Raw genomic sequence first — 25,058 nt, 5'->3', positions numbered from 1 at the left:
TTTGTATTGTGTAACATATAATTCATAATATCAGTTATCATGGTTTTGATATTCTAACTTCCGCCTTCAGCAAAACTTACTGCCATTGGTATGAGTGTGTCCGAAACAAAAGTTAAAATCATGGCTCACCTATAATTATGAACAACGTCATGCATTTGACTCGAGTCCTCAAAAAAACCCCACAAATTATTACAATTTTAAGTTACCTACAACATTCATCAGAGACACGCGCATCTAATTACCATGTAATGCATACCTATTATTAACCTGAAGAGGATGTGTCTTATTAAAGTTTCACCTGCCTGCAAGAACCAAACCTTTTAAGCAGCGACCCACTACCTTACGAGGAGCGCGCCCCGTGAACCCCGCCGTGCTCTGGCATTGACTTGCGGCTTTCTCTCCCACTTTTTGTCCATCTTACAGAGGCAACAGAATGGCTCACTTTTTATGTCCTCGCTCATGGTCCTTCGCCTCCTTACCTACCTTATTCCCGCCATTGTGTGAGAGAAAAATTACGTGTTAACCTCCTTAGCCTATTATGTAACGATGTAGGCGTAGCGTTCACAAGCGCCTGGCATCACTTCGATGATGGAAGGCTCCTGAACGAGGCAGTTGAAAGCTTTTCGAAAAGCTATTAAAAAAACTGCAAGCGAGGGTGGGGCAAAGGCAGCCCTTGATCAACCAACCCGTAGCGTCGGTGCGGCTACAAGAAACTGTGTAACCAACGACGCCTCCGACAAGCGAACTGATACAACTCGTCGCGGCCAAAATATGAGTCACATTTCTGTTTTGTACACAAATGCACGTAGTTTATTACCCAAAAAGGACGAAATTAGGGCGTATATTTCAACAGATGTGGCAGCCATCACAGAGACTTGGGCCAACTCTGCACATCTAATATGATCCGAAATGTCATTCCCTGGGTACGAAAGCTTCCACAAAAATCGAATGCTCAAAAAAGTAGTAGTAGTAAAAAGTACGCTCCCTGCCATGAAAATAGACAAACAGGACGCAGAGAAATATGATTCCGTCTATGTGGAAATAACCACAAATAATAAGAAGCTAACACTTGCAACCGTATACAGGCCCCCAAAACAACAGGCAGCCGACGACACTGCCCTGTACGAAGAGATTCACTCTCTAACACAAAGCAAAAGAAGCAATAATAATTGGGGACTTTAATTGCCCAAACATTGACTGTGGACTATTGACTGAAGATCAAGAGGGTAACAGGCTTATAGAAATGGTGGAGGATTCGTTCCTCACTCAAGTTGTAACTCAACCGACAAGAGAAAACAGTCTGCTGGATCTGGTATTAGTAAGCGACCCCGACTTCATTCGCGACTGTAAAGTTGGTGAGAAACTTAATTGTTGCGATCACCACTTAATCCGTTTTAATGTCAACATAAGTCACAAACTCGTAGATAATCCGTCAGTGACACCAGATTACAGAAAGGCAAATTTCAACTTAGCCCGTGAGCTGCTCCCCCCTGCGCTATTCAGTCGAGTCGATGTAACACAGACATTGGAAGGAGTTTCTTTTCAAACGGAGTCATCCGCCACTGGAACAATCTTCCCTCAGAAGTAGTAAATGCGAATACCATCAACTCCTTCAAATATCGAATCCATCGTCATTTCGTTGCGTCTGGAGTAAACTGAATACCGAGGTGCTTTCAATTGCTCCCCAGGCCCCAAGTGGCTGTCGAGCAGATTAATTCACCCAAAGCGGGCAACCTCGTAATCAGCCAATAGGCTTTCTGTTGCCTGCATATCCATGTATTTCCATGTATTACATTCACTGCATTGATTTAGTTCTAACGTGAATATGATAACGATTTCGTTTAGATTTTAAAGACTTGTAAGTTGTAATACATCGTGACGAAACAATATATATAAACAAATAATCAAACCCATCCCCCAAAAAATAATATATAGTTTTTGTTCTCTTTTTCCTGCGCCTGCATGGAGACACGTAGCACCAAAACATATATACGAGTGGAGGTGAATGCGAGAATGAGGGCATGAGGGAGAGAGATGATAAAGAGGGGGAGTGGGAGAGAAGGGGGTAAGAGAGAGAGGTGGGAGAGGAGGGAGCGAGGCGGCGGAGGGGAGGAGGAGGAATACAGGTGTTGAGTGTACATACGGGCAGGTGTTCAGAGCAGCGCACACACACACTTTACCCCCACCTCCCCCTCCCCCTCCCTCTCTCTCTCTCTCTCTCTCTCTCTCTCTCTCTCTCTCTCTCTCTCTCTCTCTTCACTAGCCTCTCAAGAGCTCTCCCCAGGATATCCGGAACGCAGCAATAGCTAAGAAATCCTGGTTAATCTCTCTCTCTCTCTCTCTCTCTCTCTCTCTCTCTCTCTCTCTCTCTCTCTCTCTCTCTCTCTCGTTGCTGGGTATTTGATTTCGTTTACTTCTAGATTAAAAATGGGCAGACTCTCTCTCTCTCTCTCTCTCTCTCTCTCTCTCTCTCTCTCTCTCTCTCTCTCTCTCTCTCTCTCTCTCTCTCTCTCTCTCTCTCTCTCTCTCTCTCTCTCTCTCTCTCTCTCGTGGCACCGCAAGAGATCAGTCCAGCTGTCGCTACCTACCCTCGGCAAAGCTTTCACCGTCAGCCTCCTTAATCCCCCTCCCCCCCGCCGCCCCGGCCTCGCCCTTCTTACCCTGATCCCGCCCACACACCGCTGCAAGGGCCATATTCTTAACCCGGTAGCAGCGATGGACCAAATTTGTGGCTTTACCGTGCACCAGCGACGGGCCAAATTTCTGCCATGATATAACCCCCCCAAAAAATAGATGATGTATAATCTGATCACAAATGCGTTGATATATATTAAGAAATGGTTTACGTGAGTGATGGTTTTTTTCTCCTTTTTCTCGCTTAGAGGGGCCTTTAACCGTGTAGCAGCGACGGGCCAAATTTGTGGCTTTACCGTGTAGCAGCGACGGGCCAGATTTTTGCCATGATATAAACCCCCCCAAAAATAAATGATGTATAATCTGATCACAAATGCGTTGCTATATATTATGAAATGGTTTGCGTGAGTGATGATTTTTCTCATTTTTCTCGCTTAGAGGGGCCTTTAAGAAACATGATTACCGCAGCTACAGGGTTAAAACATTTCGGTCCTCAAGCACACACATTCGACAGGGATTTCCTAGGAGTTGTGAGCATTTCTTTCTGTAGTTTTGTGACCCTGGTGGTAGTCTGATGAAGCTGCTGTACCGTGAACGTGAATTGGAAAAAAACATGAGAACGCGATCAACCTCCATTATCGGTCTTTGGAATTAGTTTAAATGAGAGGCGGAGACGTTTGAGAATAGCGACCTTAATCTCCCTTCTTTCTGTAGTTTTGTGACCCTGGTGGTAGTCTGATGAAGCTGTTGTACCATGAACGTGAACGTGAAAAAACATGAGAACGCGATCAACCTCCATTATCGGTCTTTGAAAATAATTTAAGTGAGATACGGAGACGTTTGAGAATAGCGACCTTAACCTCCCCTCACTGCTTCAACTTTCATTAACCCCCTGTACCCTGAACGTGAAGGGGGAAAAACTTGAGAACGCGATCAACCTCCATTATCGATCTTTGGAAATTGTTTAAGTGAGATGACGTTTGTGAATAGCGACCTTAATCTCCCCTCACTGCTTCGACCTTCATAAACCCCCTGTACCCTGAATGTGAAGGGGAAAAAAACTTGAGAACGCGATCAACCTCCATTATCGGTCCTTGGAAATAGTTTAAGTGAGAAGCGGAGACGTTTGAGAATAGCGACCTTAACCCCTTGACCGCGGATTTCCTACAAGAAGACATCACCAAGCTACAGGAATGGAACAAAAAGTGGCTGCTACAATTCAATGAGGAAAAATGTAAAGTCCTGCACCATGGGAGGGGATATCCAGCATAGCAATACCACATGGGAAACACTCCTCTATCCACCACAGAGGCAGAGAAGGACCTGGGACTATATGTTACCTGGCTACCAATGAAAGCCAAATCCGTGCCAATCGCAGCGGACGGGTTAATCTCCCCTCACTGCTTCGACCTTCACTAACCCCCTGCATCGCCACCACTGCAGCCCCATAACCTCTTTCCCCACCTCTTATTCACCTCTCTGCTCTCTTTTCTCTTTGTCATATATACGTATAACCCACATTTCCGCCTCACTGGCCACGGGTTGCTAAAGTGTATGCCCTCACTCTACTTTTACCTTTTTTTTTATCTATAACTCTTGTTTGCCTCATATCCCTTTCATCACATGCCCCTTAACCCGTCTGCTGCGATTGGCATGAATATCGCCTTCACTGGTAGCCTGAGCACATATACTCCCAGGTCTGTCTCTGCCTCTGTAGTGGATAGTGGAGTATTTCCTATGTAGTATTGGTATGCTGGATATCCCCTCCCAAAATGCATGACTTATATTTTTCTTCATTGAATTATAGCAGACACTTTTTGTTTCATTCCTATAGCTTGGTGATGTCTTCTTGTAGGAAATCCGCATCCAACGGGTTAACTTCCATCTGACTATTAATTTTATCACCTTTTCCTCGCTAATTAACCCCCTCCTCCCGTTTCTCTCTTTCCTTGCTCTGCCTCTCCCGTTTAATATGATCTTTCCTTCTTTCTATAACTTTCAATGTGTCTTTCTTTTCATATGATCTTTCCTTCTTTTTATAACCTTCAATGTGTCTTTCTTTTCATATGATCTTTCCTCCTTTTTACAACTTTCAATGTGTCTTTCTTTTCATATGATCTTTCCTTCTTTTTACAACCTTCAATGTGTCTTTCTTTTCATATGATCTTTCCTCCTTTTTACAACCTTCAATGTGTCTTTCTTTTCATATGATCTTTCCTCCTTTTTACAACTTTCAATGTGTCTTTCTTATGTCCTTGCGCCCTTTCTAGTCCTCCTCGCCACTGGTCCTTCTAATCACTATTCCTACCCTCCTTCATCCATCTCCTTATTTGCCAATAGCTCCCTGCCTCCTTTTTCTTCTCCTTACCACACTTTCCCCTGTCTCTTGACCCTCCTCCTCACTCCCCTGCTCTCTATCCCTTTGACTCTGCAACCCGCTGTCCCTTACCTGTACTTCCCTCCCTGATTTTTTTCCCTTCCTCTTCTATCACACCTTCCTCTGCCTCTCTTCTACCTCATATTCCCACCTCTACCCTCTTGTGTACTTTCCATTTGCCCGCTGCTTTAATCTCTCCTTGCCATGCCCCCAATGTTCTTTCCTCTTTTTCCACTTTCCTTCGCTTCATTCCTGGTTTCTCTAGCGCTCTCTAACTTTCCCCGTCCTAACCAAAGCCTTCTTCCTTCTTTCACTTCGCTCTCTCTACCTCTTCCCGCCTCTTCCACTGCTTCATTAATGGTTTATCTAGCTCTCTCTACCTCTCCCCGTCCTAACCAAAGCCTTCTTCCTTCTTTCACTTCGCTCTCTCTACCTCTTCCCGCCTCTTCCACTGCTTCATTAATGGTTTCTCAAGCTCTCTCTACCTCTTCTTCCTTCTTCCACTTCGCTTCATTCCTGTTTCTCTGGCTCTCTCTACCTCTCCCCGCCCTAACCAAAGCCTTCTTCCTTCTTCCACCTCGCTTCATTCTCTCTGTTTCTCTGGCTCTCTCTGCCTCTCCCCGTCCTAACCAAAGCCTTCTTCCTTCTTTCACTTCGCTACATTCCTGGTTTCTCAAGCTCTCTCTGCCTTTCTTACTCATTCTCATTCTCTGTACTCATTCTCTGTACGCCCTGTTCTTGTTTTTACCCTCCCGCCGCCGCCCCCTTGCCCATGCTGCCCTCATCTCCATCTGACCCTGTGCCCGAGTCGCTTTTCACTTCCCCATCCCCCTCCTCCCCCCCCCCTCGCCCCACCACCAGCTTCACCTTGTCACCCCGTCACCTTTCCTACTCCCTTCCTCCTGTCACCATTCATCTTCCCCCTCCTCTCTCTCTCTCTCTCTCTCTCTCTCTCTCTCTCTCTCTCTCTCTCTCTCTCTCTCTCCATCCTGTCGCCTTTCCACTCCTCTTCCTCCTCCACAGCCTCCTCCTAACCACACCTCCTCCTCCTCACCCCGTCACCGCCTCCACCTCCTCCTACTCTCCCTACCTGCTTTCTTTTTTCTCCCTACTACTTAATGTCATTCTCATTCTCCTCCTCTCCATTTGGTTGCCTGGTCTTAAAGGAAATGAAGGACACACACACACACACACACACACACACACACACACACACACACACAGGAAGGGAAGATGCTTGAGAGACATAAAGAAATATAGCTTCCCCCAAAGAAATATAGAGGTTTGGAACAGACTAAGTGAGGATGTAGTATCGGCGAGGAGTGTGCAAGGCTTTAAGGAAAAGTTGGATAAATATAGATATGGAGACGGGACCACACGAGCGTAAACCCCAGGCCCTGTAAAACTATAACTAGGTAAATACACACACACACACACACACACACACACACACACACACACACACTAAGGGGTAAATTACGGTGATGAAAAGTATGACTGATGAATATAGCTAATATGTACTAATATCCATCGAAAATCAATATTGCGGGCGAGAAACAAGTAAGAGACTGGAAGGATGAGGAAGGTTATAGTGGGGAAATCAAGGAGGAGGAGGAGGCAGACAATGATGAAAGAAATGGGGTCATCGCTGTTACAAAACGACAACGACGACCACTCCTAATGACGACCTCTTCGGTAACTAGTTTGAACGAGTCGGAAGCTTTCCCTGCCAACACAAGAATAGTTTTCTACTCGTGTTGTTTTCAAGTTTTATTACTTTATTTATAGTAACTAATCATCATCATTATCTGGTTGGATAATGCTGAACGGATGAAGACATGTGGCTCGAAGATAAGTTTGCCTACTACGACCCTTGAACGATGAACAATAATACCAACAAAAGAACGCATTGCGGACTATTATATTTTTTGTTTCACTACGAGATATTGTGACTGCTCTTTCGGCCACCTCTTCGGATTCTTTACAGGAGCAGCGAGTAGCGGGCCTTTTTTTTTTATTGTTGTTTCCTTTTTTTGTGCCCTTGTGCTGTCTCCTTTGCTGGAAAAAAAAAAAAAAAAAAAAAAACGACCTTCTGCAACGCGTACATGACGGACACAAAGAGTCGACCTATGATGAAACCAACGGTGTCTGTCATGCTGCGAAAAGTGTTGATATTATTATTGTTGCCGTTGTTACCTCGTACTGCCACTGCTGTGATATGAGTACTGATACCACACACATGTACACAAGAGAAAAAGTCTTCTATTCCATTATCTGTTGAAAAAATTATAAACTGTTTTCTTAACCCTACGTCGCAACTCTGAGTAAAGCTAACATTCTTTATCGACCCACACACATGTACACAATAGGAAAAGTCTTCTATTCCATTATATGTTAAAAAAAAAAAATTATAAACTGTCTTCTTAACCCTACATCGCAGCTCTGAGTAAAGCCAACATTCTTTATCGACCCACACACATGTACACAAAAGAAAAAGTCTTCTATTCCATTATTTGTTGAAAAAATTATAAACTGTCTTCTTAACCCCACGTCGCAGCTCTGAGTAAAGCTAACATTCTTTATCGACCCACACACATGTACACAATAGGAAAAGTCTTCTATTCTATTATTTGTTAAAAAATTATAAACTGTCTTAACCCTACGTCGCAGCTCTGAGTAAAGCTAACATTCTTTATCGACCCACACACATGTACACAATAGGAAAAGTCTTCTATTCCATTATATGTTAAAAAAAAAATTATAAACTGTCTTCTTAACCCTACATCGCAGCTCTGAGTAAAGCTAACATTCTTTATCGACCCACACACATGTACACAAAAGAAAAAGTCTTCTATTCCATTATTTGTTTAAAAAATTATAAACTGTCTTCTTAACCCTACGTCGCAGCTCTGAGTAAACCTAACATTCTTTATCGACCCACACACATGTACACAATAGGAAAAGTCTTCTATTCCATTATTTGTTAAAAAAAAATATAAACTGTCTTTTTAACCCCACGTCGCAGCTCTGAGTAAACCTAACATTCTTTATCGACTGTAAGCGGTATCAGCGGTCTTGTATAACTAGCTATCACTAAGTTATATAAATACGTACGTTACTAAACTATAGTGAAACCAAATTGTCGAGTCCGTTTTGGCGTTGGCTCCCGCGGGTCAATTTCTCCCCTCTGCTCTGCCACACAGTCCCAACACCTATTTTTTCCTCTCATATGTTACCTATAGCTTACATATGAGAGGAAGAGAGAGGTGTTGGGACTGTGGCAAAGAAGAGGGGAGGATAGGACCCGCGGGAGCCTACGCCAGATTGGCCTCGACATTATATGGAAGACTATAGTTACATATCACTAATAGCGGGCTTTTGAGTAGCGGGCTTTTTTTCACATTTGTTACCTTCTTTTAAGCCCTTGAACTGACCCCTCTGCTGTAAAAAAAAAAAAAATAAATAAATAAAAAAAAAAAAAATTAAAAAAAAAAAAAAAAACAATAATAATAATAATAATAATAATAATAATAATAATAATAAATGCCCCTGATCCAGCCCCACACTTTACTGGTCTCGTTACGGCCGGCCATTAAGGGTCGTATTTTAAAACATTTCGTCGCCCAAGTTCACATATATGACATGGCTTTTGTAGGAGCTGTAGGCCTTTCCAGGGGTAGTTTTATGACCCTGGTGGTAGTTTGACCCTTCTTCTGTGCCATGAACCTTAAAAAACACTCATGAACAACAGACTGATCCCCTCTTTGACCTTTAGAAATAGTTGATGTGAGAAGCGATGGTGTCTTAAAATACGGCCCTAATTATCTTGGGTGCTAAATGATTTTGCCCTAACGTTCACTTAAGAGATGTATGAATTAATAATTGCTCCGCATGTAACTGATCTCTTATAAGTCCCCCGATACTGCTACACACGATAGTGATCTCGCTGAGCCCACTGATCAGCTTTCTTTAACCTGTCATGAATTACTAATCCGGCTACGTAAAAAACGATATCTTATCAAAGCCCTCGATCCTCCTACAGACACCACTGATCTCGTTACGGCCCACAATCATCTCGTTCTTTAAAGTAGCATTGTCGCAGTTAACTTAAATCGGTTGACGCATGTAACAACAACAACTACTACTACTACTACTACTACTTTTAGCAATATTTATTTTTATTCTTTATTTCCCCTCTGACTGGGACTTTTTTTTATTATTATTTAGCTATTTTTTATTTCTCATTTTCATTTGTTGTCTATCTTTTTTTCTTTCTTTTTTTTATCTTTCCTTGTATCTTGTTAGCTTTCCTTTCCTCCTCCTCCTCCTACTACTACTACTACTACTACTTCTACAACTACTACTACTACTACTACTACTACTACTACTACTACTACTACTACTCATAATATTAACAAGTCACGAGGGTTACTAACGGCCTCCTTGCCTGTCACGGATTCTGTATACAGCTGTCATTCTCTCTCTCTCTCTCTCTCTCTCTCTCTCTCTCTCTCTCTCTCTCTCTCTCTCTCTCTCTCACACACACACACACACACACACACTCAAGGACGAGGTAACCGGGGCGAGCTTGCGGGCGGGGCGGCTCCGGTTGACCACCCTCCCCCTGCCCCAGCCCCGTACCCCAGCCTGGCCCACCCCCGAACCCACCCCAGCAGCTCACCATCCGTATCCTCTCAAACGGTTATTTTTAGCCGTTAAGAGCACGGTGTGGATGGCCCGGGCGAGGTGGTGGTGATGGTGGTGGTGGTGGGTTTGGTGATGAAGATGGCGGTAGTGGTGGTGGTGGATTCAGGTGGTGTTAGAGGGGGCAGAAGTGAGCTATGTTGAGGGGCGTGGGATAAGACGTGAAAAGTGAGGAGGAGGAGGAGGAGGAGGAGGGGGAGGGGAGAAACAGGAGGAGGAAGAGGAGGAGGAGGAGGAAGAGAGCAGTAAGAGGAAGACGAGGAGGAGGAAGGGAGCAGCAAGAGAAGGAGAAAGAGAAGGAAGAAGAAGAGGAGGAGGAGGAGGAGGAGGAGGAGGAGGAGGAGGAGGAAGGGAGCAGCAAGAGAAGGAGGAGGAGGAGGAGGAGGAATGTGAGATTAACTAAGGTGCCTGGGTCAGGTGCGTGAAAAATGAGAACAAATAGGAGAAGGACCAGGAGGAGGAGGAGGAGGAGGAGGAGGAGGAGGAGGAGTAGGAGGGAGAGGAGAAAGATACTGGCAATAACTTACGAAGCGGAGATGGATGGAGGAAAAGTAAAAATAAATCATAATGTTGAATATAATAAAGTAAACAAGGAAGATAAGAATGACAAAAACAAAACAAAATGAGGACAGATAATTATAAGTAAAGCTAACGAAAAAGAGTGATAAAAAAACAAACAAAATGAGGATAGTGTGTGAACGTAACAACAAAAAAAAAAGATAAAAAAAATAACATGAAATTAGGGAGCGGCGGCGGGGCTGAGATTGGCGATAATGGTGTTAATAACTGCAAGGGGATGAGGAAGTAAAACAAGAGTGAGGATAATTATCTCGCTAAAGGAGGAGGCGTAAGGAGCGGCGAAGACAGTAATTAAGAACAACGAAAACGCGGACAGGAAGCATGTGTTAGGATGAAGGAAAAAGAGAGGAGCGGGTGATAAGGACAGCGCGCGGGGGAGAGAGAGAGAGAGAGAGAGAGAGAGAGAGAGAGAGAGAGAGAGAGAGAGAGAGAGAGAGAGAGAGAGAGAGGAAGATAATTAATACAAAGAAAAATAACGATAACAAGGATAATAATTAGGGGAGACTTGTAAGGATGTTAGAGGAGGAAGAAGAGGAGGAGGAGGAGAATGAGGAGGAGGATTAAGAGAAGAAGAATGAGGAGGAGAAGGAGGAGGAGGAGGAGAAGAAGAATGAGGAGATGGAGGAGGAGAAGAATGAGGAGATGGAGGAGGAGGAGAAGAATGAGGAGATGGAGGAGGAGGAGAAGAATGAGGAGATGGAGGAGGAGGAGAAGAAGAATGAGGAGATGGAGGAGGAGGAGAAGAATGAGGAGATGGAGGAGGAGGAGAAGAATGAGGAGATGGAGGAGGAGGAGAAGAATGAGGAGATGGAGGAGGAGGAGAAGAATGAGATGGAGGAGGAGGAGAAGAAGAATGAGGAGATGGAGGAGGAGGAGAAGAAGAATGAGGAGATGGAGGAGGAGGAGAAGAAGAATGAGGAGATGGAGGAGGAGGAGAAGAATGAGGAGATGGAGGAGGAGGAGAAGAATGAGGAGATGGAGGAGGAGGAGAAGAATGAGTAGATGGAGGAGGAGGAGAAGAATGAGGAGATGGAGGAGGAGGAGAAGAATGAGGAGATGGAGGAGGAGGAGGAGAAGAATGAGGAGATGGAGGAGGAGGAGAAGAAGAAAGAGGAAGAAGAGGAGGAGATGGAGGAGGAGGAGGAGAACATAAGTGATGGAGGAATCTAAATCGAGAGAGGGTGTCAGAAAAGGAAGAGGAGGAGGAGGAGGAGGAGGAGGAGAGCAAAGGTTATAGAGAAATCAAGATCTGCTAGAGGGGATGTCAGAAGAGGAGGAGGAGGAGGAGGAGAACAACGGTGATGGAGGAATTGAGATCGAGTGTGGGAGAGTCTTGAAGGACGCGGAGAGTAAGAATGAGAGTGAGGAAGAATGGAGGCTATACGGGTGAGGGGTCAGGGTGGTGGGTGGGTGATTGACAGCCTGATAACGTGTGTGTGTGTGTGTGTGTGTGTGCGCGTGAGAGAAAGAGAGAGAGAGAGAGAGAGAGAGAGAGAGAGAGAGAGAGAGAGGTAGTCTGCCCATTTTTAATCTAGAAGTAAACGAAATCAAAGACCCAGCAACGAGAGAGAGAGAGCGAGAGAGAGAGAGAGAGAGAGAGAGAGAGAGACCCTATGCTCCAATCTAGGTAGTCTGCCCATTTTTAATCTAGAAGTAAACGAAATCAAAGACCCAGCAACGAGAGAGAGAGAGAGAGCAGTTTGTTTTTGTTTTGAATGGACGAAGGAAAAAAGGAAGAAAAACTGATGAAAGAGAAAGGGGGAGTTTTTTGTGTGTTGTTTTACTTGCAAGAACGAAGAAGGAAGAAAGGTCAAGAGAGAGAGAGAGAGAGAGATAATGGAAAGATGAATGCATATTTCCTCCCTGTTTGCCTTGTCTTGTAATCCCCAAACACATGTCGCAACCCACCACTCCCATCCCCAATACGATCAACAAGATGCCACCCCCAACACCCCCTCACCCTACCCCAGTCACCCCCAACGCCCCATCACTCTACCCCAGTCACCCCCAAGACCCCAACACCCCATCAGCCTAACCCCACCCTCTCCCAAGGTCACCCAAGACGCCCCAGCTGCTGCCCTCCAGGTGGTCACGAGCCCTCGAGACCCGGGTTAGTGAAAGGGTCGCCACAGGAGGTCTGGGATAGGATGCACTCGAAGGAATCCTACTCCTCGTCCTCCTCTTCCTGTGTCTGCTGTTGTTTGTTCTTCCTTTTTGTTCCTTTGTGTCTCCGAGTTTGATTATTTTCTCATGTTATCATTCATTACGTTGTTGAACTCTTTTGGTTCTTATTTTTCCGCAACATATTCTCCGGTTTCCTCTTCCTCTTTATCCTTGTTCGCTCCTATTCTCTTTTTTTTATCATTTTTATCATTTTTTGCGCTACATATTCTCCGGTTTTCTCTTCCTCTTTATCCTAGTTCGCTCCTATTCTCTATTTTTTATCATTCATTACGTCCTTGCTCTCTTTTCCTTCTTATTTTTGCGCTACATATTCTCCGGTTTTCTCTTCCTCTTTATCCTAGTTCGCTCCTATTCTCTAATTTTTATCATTCATCACGTCCCTGCTCTCTTTTACTTGTTATTTTTGCGTTACATATTCTCCGGTTTTCTCTTCCTCTTTATCCTAGTTCGCTCCTATTCTCTCTTTTTTATCATTCATCACGTCATTGAACTCTTTTACTTGTTATTTTTGCGCTACATATTCTACGGTTTTCTCTTCTTCTTTATCCTAATTCGCTCATATTCTCTTTTTTTTTAATCATCCATCACGTCCCTGCTCTCTTTTACTTGTTATTTTTGCGCTACATATTCTACGGTTTTCTCCTCTTCTTTATCCTAGTTCGCTCCTATTCTCTCTTTTTTATCATTCATGACGTCATTGAACTCTTTTACTTCTCATTCTCCTCCTTTTAATACTTTCACCTAATAATTTTTTGATCGTCCTATCCTTTCTTCCTGCTCATCCTTGTACTTCTGCTTCTTCATTCTCCTCTTTCCTTCCTGCTCATCCTTGTACTTCTACTTCTTCATTCTCCTCTTTCCTTCCTGCTCATCCTTGTACTTCTACCTCGTCACTCTCCTTCTCCTTCCTGCTCATCCTTGTACTTCTGCTTCTTCATTCTCCTCTTTCCTTCCTGCTCATCCTTGTACTTCTGCTTCTTCACTCTCCTCTTTCCTTCCTGCTCATCCTTGTACTTCTGCTTCTTCACTCTCCTTCTCCTTCCTGCTCATCCTTGTACTTCTGCTTCTTCATTCTCCTCTTTCCTTCCTGCTCATCCTTGTACTTCTGCTTCTTCACTCTCCTCTTTCCTTCCTGCTCATCCTTGTACTTCTACCTCGTCACTCTCCTCTTTTCTTCCTGCTCATCCTTGTACTTCTGCTTCTTCATTCTCCTCTTTCCTTCCTGCTCATCCTTGTACTTCTGCTTCTTCATTCTCCTCTTTCCTTCCTGCTCATACTTGTACTTCTGCTTCTTCATTCTCCTCTTTCCTTCCTGCTCATCCTTGTACTTCTGCTTCTTCATTCTCCTCTTTCCTTCCTGCTCATCCTTGTACTTCTCACTCGCCTAACTCCTTCTCCTTCCTGCTCATCCTTGTACTTCTGCTTCTTCGTTCTCCTCTTTCCTTCCTGCTCATACTTGTACTTCTGCTTCCACTCTCTCATCTTTCCTTCCTGCTCATACTTGTACTTCTGCTTCTTCACTCTCATCTTTCCTTCCTGCTCATCCTTGTACTTCTACCTCGTCACTCTCCTTCTCCTTCCTGCTCATCCTTGTACTTCTACCTCGTCACTCTCCTTCTCCTTCCTGCTCATCCTTTTACTTCTACCTCGTCACTCTCCTTCTCCTTCCTGCTCATCCTTTTACTTCTACCTCGTCACTCTCCTTCTCCTTCCTGCTCATCCTTTTACTTCTACCTCGTCACTCTCCTTCTCCTTCCTGCTCATCCTTGTACTTCTACCTCTATCCTCTTTCCTTCCTGCTCATTTTCGTACTTCTGCCTCGTCACTCTCCTCCTCCTTTACTACTTCACTCTACTTCTCCTCCCTTCTCCCCGCCCCCTCCTCCTCCTCCTCCTTGCTCTCACAGTGACCTCATTACGTGACTGTCCCTCTCAACCACTCCACGCCATGCTTATTATTCTTCTCTTCACCTGTCCATCTACCTGCAACTACTCGTCTCTATCTGTTATTCTCTATTAACCACTTATCGCTTATACTGTTTATCCTCCTCCTCCTCCTCCTCCTCCTCCTCCTCCTTCCTTCCTCTCCATAACAAGACGTGATTCAGCTTATTTCTCAGTTCTCATCGTTAACTTTAATTCCGTGTTTTCATCCTTCTTGGTTGTTAGTCACCCCAAGCATCTTCCTTTACTCTTTAAATGTAAGGAACTGCTATTAATATCTCTCTCTCTCTCTCTCTCTCTCTCTCTCTCTCTCTCTCTCTCTCTCTCTCTCTCTCTCTCAACTTATCTATCTACTTTTTTTTTTTTTCTCCCTCTCTCTCTCTCTCTCTCTCTCTCTCTCTCTCTCTCTCTCTCTCTCTCTCTCTCCATTTAACGATCTCTCTCTCTTTCATTCGTCCTTCACTCCTTCCTCTTCCTTCTCCATATACGTCAAACTTTCCTTCCTCCTTTACGTGTTTTCCTAACTTCCCTCCAAACACACCGGAGGGAGGGAGGGATGGAGGGTATTTCCTCCCTCCCTCTTACCTGTCACACACCTGTTATTTCCTCTCAAATAATAAACGTAAACGTCATCATTACTTTTCGGGCAAGATGCACGTAGAATCTCTCTCTCTCTCTCTCTCTCTCTCTCTCTCTCTCTCTCTCTCTCTCTCTCTCTCTCTCTCTCTCTCTCTTTCTTTCTTTCTTTCTCTCTCTCTCTCTCTCTCTCTCTCTCTCTCTCTCTCTCTCTCTCTCTCTCTCTCTCTCTCTCTCTCTCTCTCTCTCTCTCTCTCACCCTACCTACCAGCATACCTAACTTGAAACCTATCTTCCTCACCCCCCAGATCCCTCCGTCCCGCTCTCCGCCTGACCAACCCGGATCCCTGAGGTATGCACTCCTCCTCCTCCATTGCACCTTACCTAATGACCACTCCACAACCGGATCGAGATATAGCAGAGCCGCAGAGGAGGAGGAGGAGGGGTGGGAGGGAGAGGCAATGCAGGCACTCAGGAGGAACGCTGTGCAGACGCAGACAATGACGCAGATTTAGCATAACGACTAAGTAAACAAACGTCTGCAGGTCTTATAGTTTTTCTTGATCAAATCTCATCCCCGTCGCTAAGTTCACCGTACTGTATTCGCACGAGCCGGATGACCTTTAACTCTGTTCATTCTAGAAGGAACAAAAAGCCGCGCAGGGTTCTAGGTGACCTCTACCACGTATCCATAAACTGACCACCTTTGGGCGCTGCCTCGGGTCGTCTGTCCTTGCCAAGCCACCTCGAAATTCACACCACTACAGTATAATGTTGATGCATACTTATGTGGCTGATTCTCATTATTCTAGAGTTCTGAACATTGTAAGTGGAGCAGGGCCCAGATGTTTCATATGTATGTAAATAAACTTTCAGTAGGTCAGCAGCTGACGTTCAAGAAATAAAATATAATATTCAGTCGGAGTGCTCCTTCAGTTAATGAACTGGATGCCGGGTCGCAGCTAATTAGCACTCCCGAAGGTGATATTTTCTAATTATCTTTTATTTGTTATCTGAGTAAAATATATTTTCATAACTATCATCATTATTATCATTATTATTATTACATGTATTATTATTATTACACGTATTATCATTATTATTATTATTATTATTATTATTATTATTATTATTATTAGTATTAGTAGTAGTAGTACGAGAAAACTACTACTACTACTACTAATAATAATGATGATGATGATAATGATGATTGTTATATCATGAAGTATTAGTTTTCATCCTAGGATTTCCTACTTTTTTGAGTGCAACGTCACTATTTCTATTTTTTTATATACCGGTATATTTCTTCCGCAATCTATTTAATTCATGCTATGTTGCTCTTACTCCATGACTACGAATATATTCTGCCTGGTTGCATTACAACAAGGCACCCTCCGTTGTTTGTATTTCACTCCTCTCCCATCTCACGTTTTAATCAACTGTTTACACGATCACGGCCCCGTTTATTTTTGTATGTCTTTTGTCTGACATCGCGCTCCTTCATAAGACATCTTTACTACTTTTTTCATTCTTCACTCGCTAGAACGTTGCAGCTTTACGCTAACCTCTCTCTCTCTCTCTCTCTCTCTCTCTCTCTCTCTCTCTCTCTCTCTCTCTCTCACACACACACACACACACACACACACACACACATCCCGCTGGTTTTCCTTTCGTTTTACTCCGTGGTTTACATTAATTTGCATATAACAATTCTCACTTGCTCGCAACAACACTGAACCAACAAAATCCTTCTATGTCCAGCTTCCCTTTTCCTCCCCTCACGTGGTCCATACTTCCCAGGTGACATATATACAGGTAGGTCAGCAACTACGGGACCACCTGATCGACAAGGACACACGCTACGGGTTTACAGGTAGGTCTTACAGGGGTGTTGAGGGGAGGTGGGGCGGGGCAACAAGAAGTGGGTAGGGGGGAGAGAGAGGAGGGGAGTGGGAAAAAGGGAGAAGGTTGGGATGCTGGGACGGGGAAAGGATGGGGAGGGACGCGTTACTAAGTACTACCCACCCTGCAATGACCCTCCTCCTCCTCCTCCTCCTCCTCCTCCTCCTTTGCTCTCCTTCGCTCTCTTCTCCCTCCCTATCACGTTCCTTTCGCATTCCATGAATCTCTCTCTCTCTCTCTCTCTCTCTCTCTCTCTCTCTCTCTCTCTCTCTCTCTCTCTCTCTCTCTCAAGGTCATAAAAAACTTGGCCGCCCATTTCCCTTTCGTGGCAGCATCATAACCCCGAGGAGGAGGAGGAGGAGGAGGAGGAGGAGGAGAGACGAAGAACAATGAAGGGAAGGTAGAGAGGTAGGTTGAGGAGAGGAGAGGAGAAGAGAGGAGAGGAGAGGAAAGGAGAGGAAAGGAGAGGAGAGGAGAAGAAAGGAGAGGAGAGGTGAGGTAGGGTCGAAGAGGTGGACGGAATATTATTAAAGTTTAAGGTATGTGGTGGGAATTCTCTCTCTCTCTCTCTCTCTCTCTCTCTCTCTCTCTCTCTCTCTCTCTCTCTCTCTCTCACACACACACACACACACACACACACACACACACACACACATTTACACATAGATCAAACAATGCTTAAACACTTTCAATTTCCAGTTTCATAATATTTACACTTGAACATAATTGCGTGTGTGTGTGTGTGTGTGTGTGTGTGTGTGTGTGTATAATTGTTTAGGTACATGATATTGAGAGAGAGAGAGAGAGAGGGCTGGGGAGAGAAGTCCTCTTGGGGTGATTCACCAGTAAAGGGGGGGGGGGGGGGGACGTGGCCTTTCCAACCTCCATGTGGCGTAACACCTTCACTTTGACATCCTGGGGGCAGGGAGGAGCAGGGAGGGGCGGGGCACAGCTTGGGGAGGGCAGGAGTGGGGCACGAACCAGGGGAAGGATGAAACTGGGGAGGGACATGGGTAAGGAGGGTAAATAGATGTTTCTGGGGTAATGAACCTGGGGAAGACAGAGTGGGTAGGGCTGGGGAAGGAATGGAAATCAAAGTACGGTAGAGTGACAGGTAGGGCATGGGGAATGAGTGACGGGTGCCCTGCTGAAGCCTTGATGACACACGTAACGCCTTGAGTAGTAGTAGTAGTAGCAGTAGTAGTAGTAGTAGTAGTAGTAGTAGTATAGTAGTAGTAATAGTAATAGTAGTAATAGTAGTAGTAGTAATAGTAGTAGTAGTAATAGTAGTAGCAATAATAGTAATAGTAGTAGTAATAGTAATAGTAGTAATAGTAGTAATAGAAGTAGTAGTAGTAGTAGTAGTAGTAGTAGTAGTAGTAGTAGTAGTAGTAGTAGCAGCAATGGTGGTGGTGGTGGAGGCATACAAGAGAGCTGGACATCGTTATCAGCCACAGGAAGCTTGCACTATCACACTCCCTCGACAACATCCCCTCCCCGTTGCGTCACCACCACCACCACCACCACTACTATATACTTTAACTATATTGCTGTTTGCTTCACCACCATCACAAAGGCACACTACTGAACACACTAACACCACCTTTGTGCCATCTCTTCACAGCCCATATACAATTATTACCAACCCATTATCATCACTACCAACCACTATTTTTCGTTTCTCGTAACACACACACACACACACACACACGAAGCTCCGTATCACAATGGTTATCCCGCTCGATTCGTAACCGATGAGTCACAGGTTCGATTCCCGAGGGGAGCTGAGACAAATGGGTAATCCTTCCATCTGCGGCCCTGTGCACCCAACTGGGAATGGGTATCGGGTAGAGGTCGTGTTCCGCCCCTCAAGGTGGTGATCTGGCATCGCTAAAGGAGAGTAACCCAAGAGTGAAAACCCAAGGCTGATCCGGGACACTAAGGTCGGTTTTATAAGACACTTTCGCTTCTCACATCAACTATTTCTAGAGGTCAAAGAGGGGATCAATCGGGTTCTAATGAGTGTTTCTTTAGGTTCACGGCGCAGAAGAAGGGTCAAACTACCACCAGGGTCATAAAACTGCTCCTGGAAATGCCCTAAACTCGTATGAAAGCCTTGTCAAATATGTGAACTTGGGGGACGAAATGTTTAGTATACGGCGCTAAGTTTGTAATTCTGTCCAGTATGGCGAAAGTAGGTGAATTACACACACACACACACACACACACACACACATACAGAGGCATACTTATACAAGCACCCTCCTCAGCAACACTAAACAAGACAAACAACAGGAGCACTACCACGACGCATCGCAACACATTGATCGAAACTCGGGTGTTCACACGGCAACACCACCACCGCCGTAGCAACATCTCAAGAGGAAGGAAAAGGAGGTTGGCAGACCCTCAGTGACCCTTAATAACCCCCACCCCCTCCCCATTATCCTTATCTTCACCGCGGCAGGAGGACAAGTCTTCGTCACGTTATCGCAAGTCCTCAGGTTATCGCTAGAAATGTCGTAATCACACCCAGCCTGATATCACAATCCTCTTATAACACTAATGCACAAAATTCCACATTACATTTAAAATTACAACTTTAAAAGGGCAAAGGTATGTTGATGTCATTTCAAAGCAACGTATGAGTCGTGTTTTAAACTATAAGGTCGTGTTATTGCCATCACTGCATTAGTATACTTTTGTCAACACCGTAAGTATTACAGGACTCTTTTTCAGGTCGCAATACGTCACATTAGCGCACAACACCACGTCACAGCACAGCACAATCCAGGTCGTTACAAGTAGTGTCACCGGGACGGGCCACCAAGCCAGACGTTGGAGGGAACAGGAGGAGGAGGAGGATGGGAGGGCAAGCCGCGCCAAGCTGCCTCCTCTACAGCCGCCGCCGGGACGCATTGATCGCGATGGTGGCGGTGGTGGTGGTGGTGGGGACGTCTCGTGGTGGTTGGTGATAGTGGTAAGGGTGTCCTGCATCCCTCACCACCCCTCCGCTCCTCCCCCTCCACTATGGATTTTCCTGAGCACGCACCGCCCTGCACACACACCCGGGCCGCACACACTCACCCCACAGCGGCTCTCACATGACTGAAAGACAAGAGTGTGCGAGACTCCGAGAGCTCCGAGTCTCCAGCAGCGGCTCGGCACTCTCTCTCTGGTCAGCCCTGGAAGCGTGCGATTGGTCACCTCTAGCCGTGACGTCACCCCTTGAGGCTCCGATTGGCTTAGCGCGTTGGATGACGCCACGGTTATCGTTATCTGAGAGAGGAGGGAGAAGGGAGGGCAAGGAGAGGAAAGAGGAGGAAGAAGTCCGGAAGAAAACACACACTTAAGTAATGAGAGAAGAGACAGAACGATGAGGAGCCAGCGCCAGCGATATATAAAATAAAGTATATTTCGCAGAAAGAAACCTCAGGCATGGTGCATCTGGGAACAATGTTACGGACCGAGCTGGGGGAGCTACGCCGATCAGGGATTAGGGGAGGAGGAGGGGAAGAGCTCGAGAGGCGAAGAAGGGGGAGGAGGGAGGGAAGCGCTGCCGAAGGGGGTGTGGCGCGTCAAAACACACCCACGCGGCGGAGGGTCGGGTCTGGACGAGGCGGGGCGGGGCGGGGCGGGGCACAGGACTCCAGACCACACATGCCAAAGTGTGCACGCGGCCTGCTCTCACCCCATCTGGAGCCACACAAGGCGGCCCACAACTCACAATGATAGTACATAAAGGCAGTGTTTCTGTGGCTAGTTCAGATGGGATGGAAGGCGGCAGCGGAGAATATTACTTCCTGACCCGCTTTCTATCAACCTCTTCTTTGTTGCCACTTCAAGCTACGGTGACAGCCAGGAGTAAACAAAGGAGCTATTAGGAGGCTGTGCTTTTGGCCTAGTTCAGCAGGGAAGGTGAAGGACATGTAATTATTTCTTGGCTCCTCGCAACCTTTTCTTTGTCATTACAAGCTCCATAACCAGTGGTGAAGACCCAAAGTAAGCAAAAGAACTCTATGAAAGCTGTTTTTGTTTTTGTTCCAGCAGGTGTTGGAGAGGCAGGAAATGAGCTTGTTTTCTCGCTTCTGTGGATGCAGCCTTCACTCCGCTCAGATTCAACGACCTCTGCTTTTCAACGGTATATTTATATCTGTACACACGGCGGCCCAGAACAAACACCAGCACATTCTAAAGGTTGCGTTTCTCTGTTTAGTTCATCTGGTGTTTCATTGTAAGTTTGCTAGAGTTGAGGCCGAGGTTTTTTTTTTTTCTTTTCTTTTTTTGTATTCCTTCTTTTGTTCAGCAGAAGGCAACACAAAAGGCTTGTTTTCTGACTTTTTAGAGTTCATTTATGGCTTCTCCAGAATCGCTTCGTCTTTTATTCATACTCTTTACGTTATTCTAATCCTTATAAAGATATGATTGACACCACTTAACAGTGTTTTTAGCCCATTCTACGCATCTTTAATTTCCCTACACCCAATGTAAAATATTAAATGATACTTTTGTCTTCCTTGACATAATTACTCGTCTCTTCGACATTAAAAATAAATAAATAAATAAGCAGCATTGTGGATCAACACTTCGTTTCATGGCTTTTCTGAGTGATTCCTTGCTTGTCAATGTTATTTTTAGCCTCTTCGTAACCGCTAAACATTTTTATTGCCCTATTGAATTCTCCTTTCACGTTATTTTCTACTCTTACAATAATGTTCCAGGCTCGTTATTGTAAATATATAATTCTGACTAAACGAATAATATCACTTTATAATGTCACTCCCTATCCCTTAGCTCAGCGCGACGAGTATTGGTTATGGCTGTAGGAAACGTTGTATCGGCGGAGTGAGTCCAACGATATGGTTGGGAGCGAAGGAGGAATTTGCACTGAATCAAGGAATGACGCCTTCGCTGTATACATAATAAATATACACCACGCATGCTTTTTTAAATTGTTGATTACTTTTTCTCAATCATACATATCCTTCAAATTAACCTCGTTTCAACGCATACACTCGATTAAAGAGAATAATTATAACGATCACTCTCATCAGCACCGTTACCGACATCATCATTATCTTCATCTCTAACTCTGATTACCGCACAGGCAGAGTGAGGAACAATGTAAACAAACCAAGTAAAACATAACGGGTGTTGGTAAGTGGGTGGGAGGGTGTGGAGGCGGGAGATCAAGTGTTGGACGAACTTTAAAGCTTAATACCGAACTTCGTAATAAGACAGCTGCATCGGTAGTAACTCGTGTGTGTGTGTGTGTGTGTGTGTGTGTGTGTGTGTGTGTGAATCGTGATCTGGTAGCAACAGCAGCAAAGAGGCACAGTAAAGGGAAAGGGGCTAAAGGGGAAAGTAGAAGTATTTTTTATAGTAGTAGTAGTAGTAGTAGTAGTTGTTGGTGTTGGTTTTGCTGCTGTTGTTGTTAGTTATGTAGTAGTATTAGTATTAGTAGTAGTAGTAGTAGTAGTAGTAGTAGTAGTAGTAGTAGGTAGAAATAGAAGTAGCAGCAGTTGTTGGTGTTGGTCTTGCTGCTGTTGTTGTTAGTTCTGTAGTAGTAGTAGTAGTAGTAGTAGTAGTAGCAGAAGCAGTGGTGTGATAACGAGGAGCAGGGGCGTGGTAGTCAGGTCGTTTACTATTGCAATGGTAAAAAAAAAAAAAAAAAAAAAAAAAAAAATATGGTGGTGTAGTAAGGAGATAATTATGACTGGCTCTGGCGGTGGTGGCGAGTGATGGTGTGGTGATGTAACATTAAGCGTTGTTGGTGGCACTGCTTCCCTGGTGGTAGTGTCAGTTATTGGGGACAGTGTTTAGTGCTAACCCATGCCCTCGGAAATGAAACCAACAAAGGCACGACCTAAGTCTATATATACCAAACTGCGACCGGTACGCGCAGGCGGCGGTTTTGGGACGGAGCAACGGGATGACGTCACTTGGAGCCAAAAAAACGGCGGCGTGGGGTGTGAGGGAGGCCATGTTGAAGTGACTGATTTAAATTAGTATGCCTTTCCTCGTTTTCTCCAAATCCCTGTTTCTATATTCTCTAGTTTGGCTCCAAGCAGTGTCACGCATAAACCACGCCTCTGCCGTGTCTCCTCCCACAAACCTGCGCATGACTTGACTTGGTGTATATAGACTTAGGACACGACGGTCAATAAAAGCACAGAGGCAAACATAGACTAAATATAACACGGGAAAATAAAGATACGAACACTAGAAAAAAAAGAAAAATGCCCGCCATAGACAACACCGTTCAAGGAAAATAACAAGGCACGGTAAAATGATTATCAAGAAACACTTCTCCTTGTAGATACGTGTTTCAGAAAAAAAATATATACACGAGCTACTACGATTATAAATGTGTGTGCGTGTGTGTGTGTGTGTGTGTGAGAGAGAGAGAGAGAGAGAGAGAGAGAGAGAGAGAGAGAGAGAGAGAGAGAGAGAATTAGGAAGGCAGAAAAAGGAAAGGGAGTTGGGAGAGAAGGAAGGAAAGGATGAAGTAAGTAAGGAGGCCGAACAAAGAATAATAAGAGGAGGGAACTGGAGGAGGGGCAGCAGAGGGAGAGAGGGCGCAGCTTCCTCTCAAGAGTGGAGGGAGGAGGAAAGGCAAGAGGCACTCACCCCCTAGAGAGCTTCCGGAGGAGGAAGAGGAGACGGGGAGGAGAAGAGGAGAATGAGGAGGAAGAAGAGGAGAACGAGGAGGAGGAGGAGGAGGAGGAGGAGGAATTTGGAGGGAAGTGTGCCTAGTGACATTGCGAAATACACGAGAGAGAGAGAGAGAGAGAGAATCCTCCTCTCCCCACTCTTTTGTGAACATCCCCGCCACTAGCACCACCACCACCACTACTGTGACGTCACGTCTTTGTGTTCGGTGTTTTGTTTGGTTTCGTTGTGCTTTGTGTACTTTGTGTTTACGGGTTCAAGTGTTGTGTGCCGTGCATTGTGTGTTATGAGTTGTATTGTGTATTGAAGGCCGTGTTGGCAAATATTTGGTGCAAATTCATTATATATAATGATATCACAGCATCCATTATATCAGCACTATTAACTGCTAATAATAAGTTAAAAAAAAATATTGCACAATTTATCACACTGATTTAGCTGCCACATGCGTGTGTGTGTGTGTGTGTGTGAGTGCCACGTTCCGTCTCATCACACTCAGTGTCCCTCCGAGTCTCCTCTAAAACTTTCTTTTGGCAATGTGAACGTACAGTTTCTAATCCCCTTCTCAACACTATACTTACAAAAAAAAAGCTCCTGAGGCCCCCCCCCCCCCCCCCCCTCCAGAAACTGTATCCTCATAAGCAGCACTTGGCACTCACTACTACATATCAAGGGTTCCCTTGGCATTACTAATATTTAGTACATCCCTTTATGACCCATTCATCTCAACTTTCTTCTTGATAAAGCTCCATTTAGCATCCTCATTTCAGTCCTAACGCTCCGTGGCATTCCCACAATGGCTCCTTTCCTCCTTTGGCACAGGCACATCTTTCTTTCCAGCGCTCAGCAACCAGTGTTACCACTGGCAGTACTTGGCAGTCCTTAAATGGTTCCTTCCTTCCTTTACAAGCCCTTCCTGACACTCAGTGAACGCCCCTCATAAGATCTGCTACTTTCTTAGCATTCTTTGCTGGCACCAAATCCCCCTTGTGATTACCTTGACACCTTTAGGTACTCTTTAAAGAACTCTGCTACTCTTCTAAACTTCTGACTCTCTCTTGTCCTTCCCCTGGCAACAGACGAGGCCCACAGACGGATACAAGTCGATAGGCTATGAGTCACTACCAATAAGAGGCGTTAAAGAGGGGAGGGCAGACGCGTTCACTCTTACGCCCTCTCCAAAAGCCCCCAAACAGTTTTGGTTCAGCTTTGGAGAGTACAGAAACCCGTTCTTTACTTGTGTTATCATTCGCAATGATGCATTCGTAGTTACAACCTGGCAATCCTGGGGTGGAAGAAGGCAGCATAATCTTACAGCAATCGCAAACATTGCCCTGAGGTATCCGGGAAGTAACGAAAAAACACTTTACTCGTTCTCACGACACATAGCAGAATGTGGGCGGCGTTCATCTTTGCCAAAGCTTACAATATTGTCTAACATATCGGTAACTTGTCTGAAAAATGTATTTAATGGTAAGATAAACGGA

The 25,058-nt window shown here is 45.0% G+C and overlaps 1 protein-coding gene and 2 long non-coding RNA genes across 14 annotated transcripts in view; all 3 read right to left on the bottom strand.

Annotated features, from left to right (window-relative positions):
• LOC126985136 (TATA element modulatory factor-like) overlaps nucleotides 1-25,058 on the bottom strand; it is an 80,342-nt gene that overhangs the window by 31,267 nt on the left and 24,017 nt on the right. The window contains exon 1 of one of the 6 annotated variants that reach the window (XR_007738332.1): nucleotides 19,987-20,089. The exons of 1 other annotated variant lie outside the window; for it this stretch is intronic. The gene's annotated coding sequence lies outside the window, so the exon portion shown is untranslated. Of the gene's footprint in view, nucleotides 1-19,701; nucleotides 19,897-19,967; nucleotides 20,090-25,058 lie in introns of those variants that run through there. 4 more of the 6 variants (XM_050839685.1, XM_050839688.1, XM_050839687.1 and 1 more) reach the window with 4 other exon arrangements.
• On the bottom strand, nucleotides 4,468-8,420 carry LOC126985142 (uncharacterized). 6 transcript variants are annotated; one of them, XR_007738340.1, is made up of 3 exons: nucleotides 5,497-8,420; nucleotides 4,725-5,391; nucleotides 4,468-4,677 (listed from the first exon to the last, which is right to left on the bottom strand). It is a non-coding gene; the product is annotated as an uncharacterized LOC126985142 (long non-coding RNA). The 6 variants fall into 6 exon arrangements; XR_007738344.1 differs by having other exon boundaries at nucleotides 4,468-4,818; nucleotides 4,866-5,391; XR_007738343.1 differs by having other exon boundaries at nucleotides 4,468-4,771; nucleotides 4,866-5,391.
• Nucleotides 12,642-14,829, bottom strand: LOC126985144 (uncharacterized). 2 transcript variants are annotated; one of them, XR_007738348.1, is made up of 2 exons: nucleotides 14,213-14,829; nucleotides 12,642-14,124 (listed from the first exon to the last, which is right to left on the bottom strand). It is a non-coding gene; the product is annotated as an uncharacterized LOC126985144 (long non-coding RNA). The 2 variants fall into 2 exon arrangements; XR_007738347.1 differs by having other exon boundaries at nucleotides 12,642-14,080.

The sequence above is a fragment of the Eriocheir sinensis genome, chromosome 58 (genome assembly GCF_024679095.1).
Source record: "Eriocheir sinensis breed Jianghai 21 chromosome 58, ASM2467909v1, whole genome shotgun sequence".
Classification (NCBI taxonomy): domain Eukaryota; kingdom Metazoa; phylum Arthropoda; class Malacostraca; order Decapoda; family Varunidae; genus Eriocheir; species Eriocheir sinensis.
The sequence above is the reverse complement of the archived record's forward strand: the minus strand, read 5'-3'. Positions and strand labels throughout refer to the sequence as shown.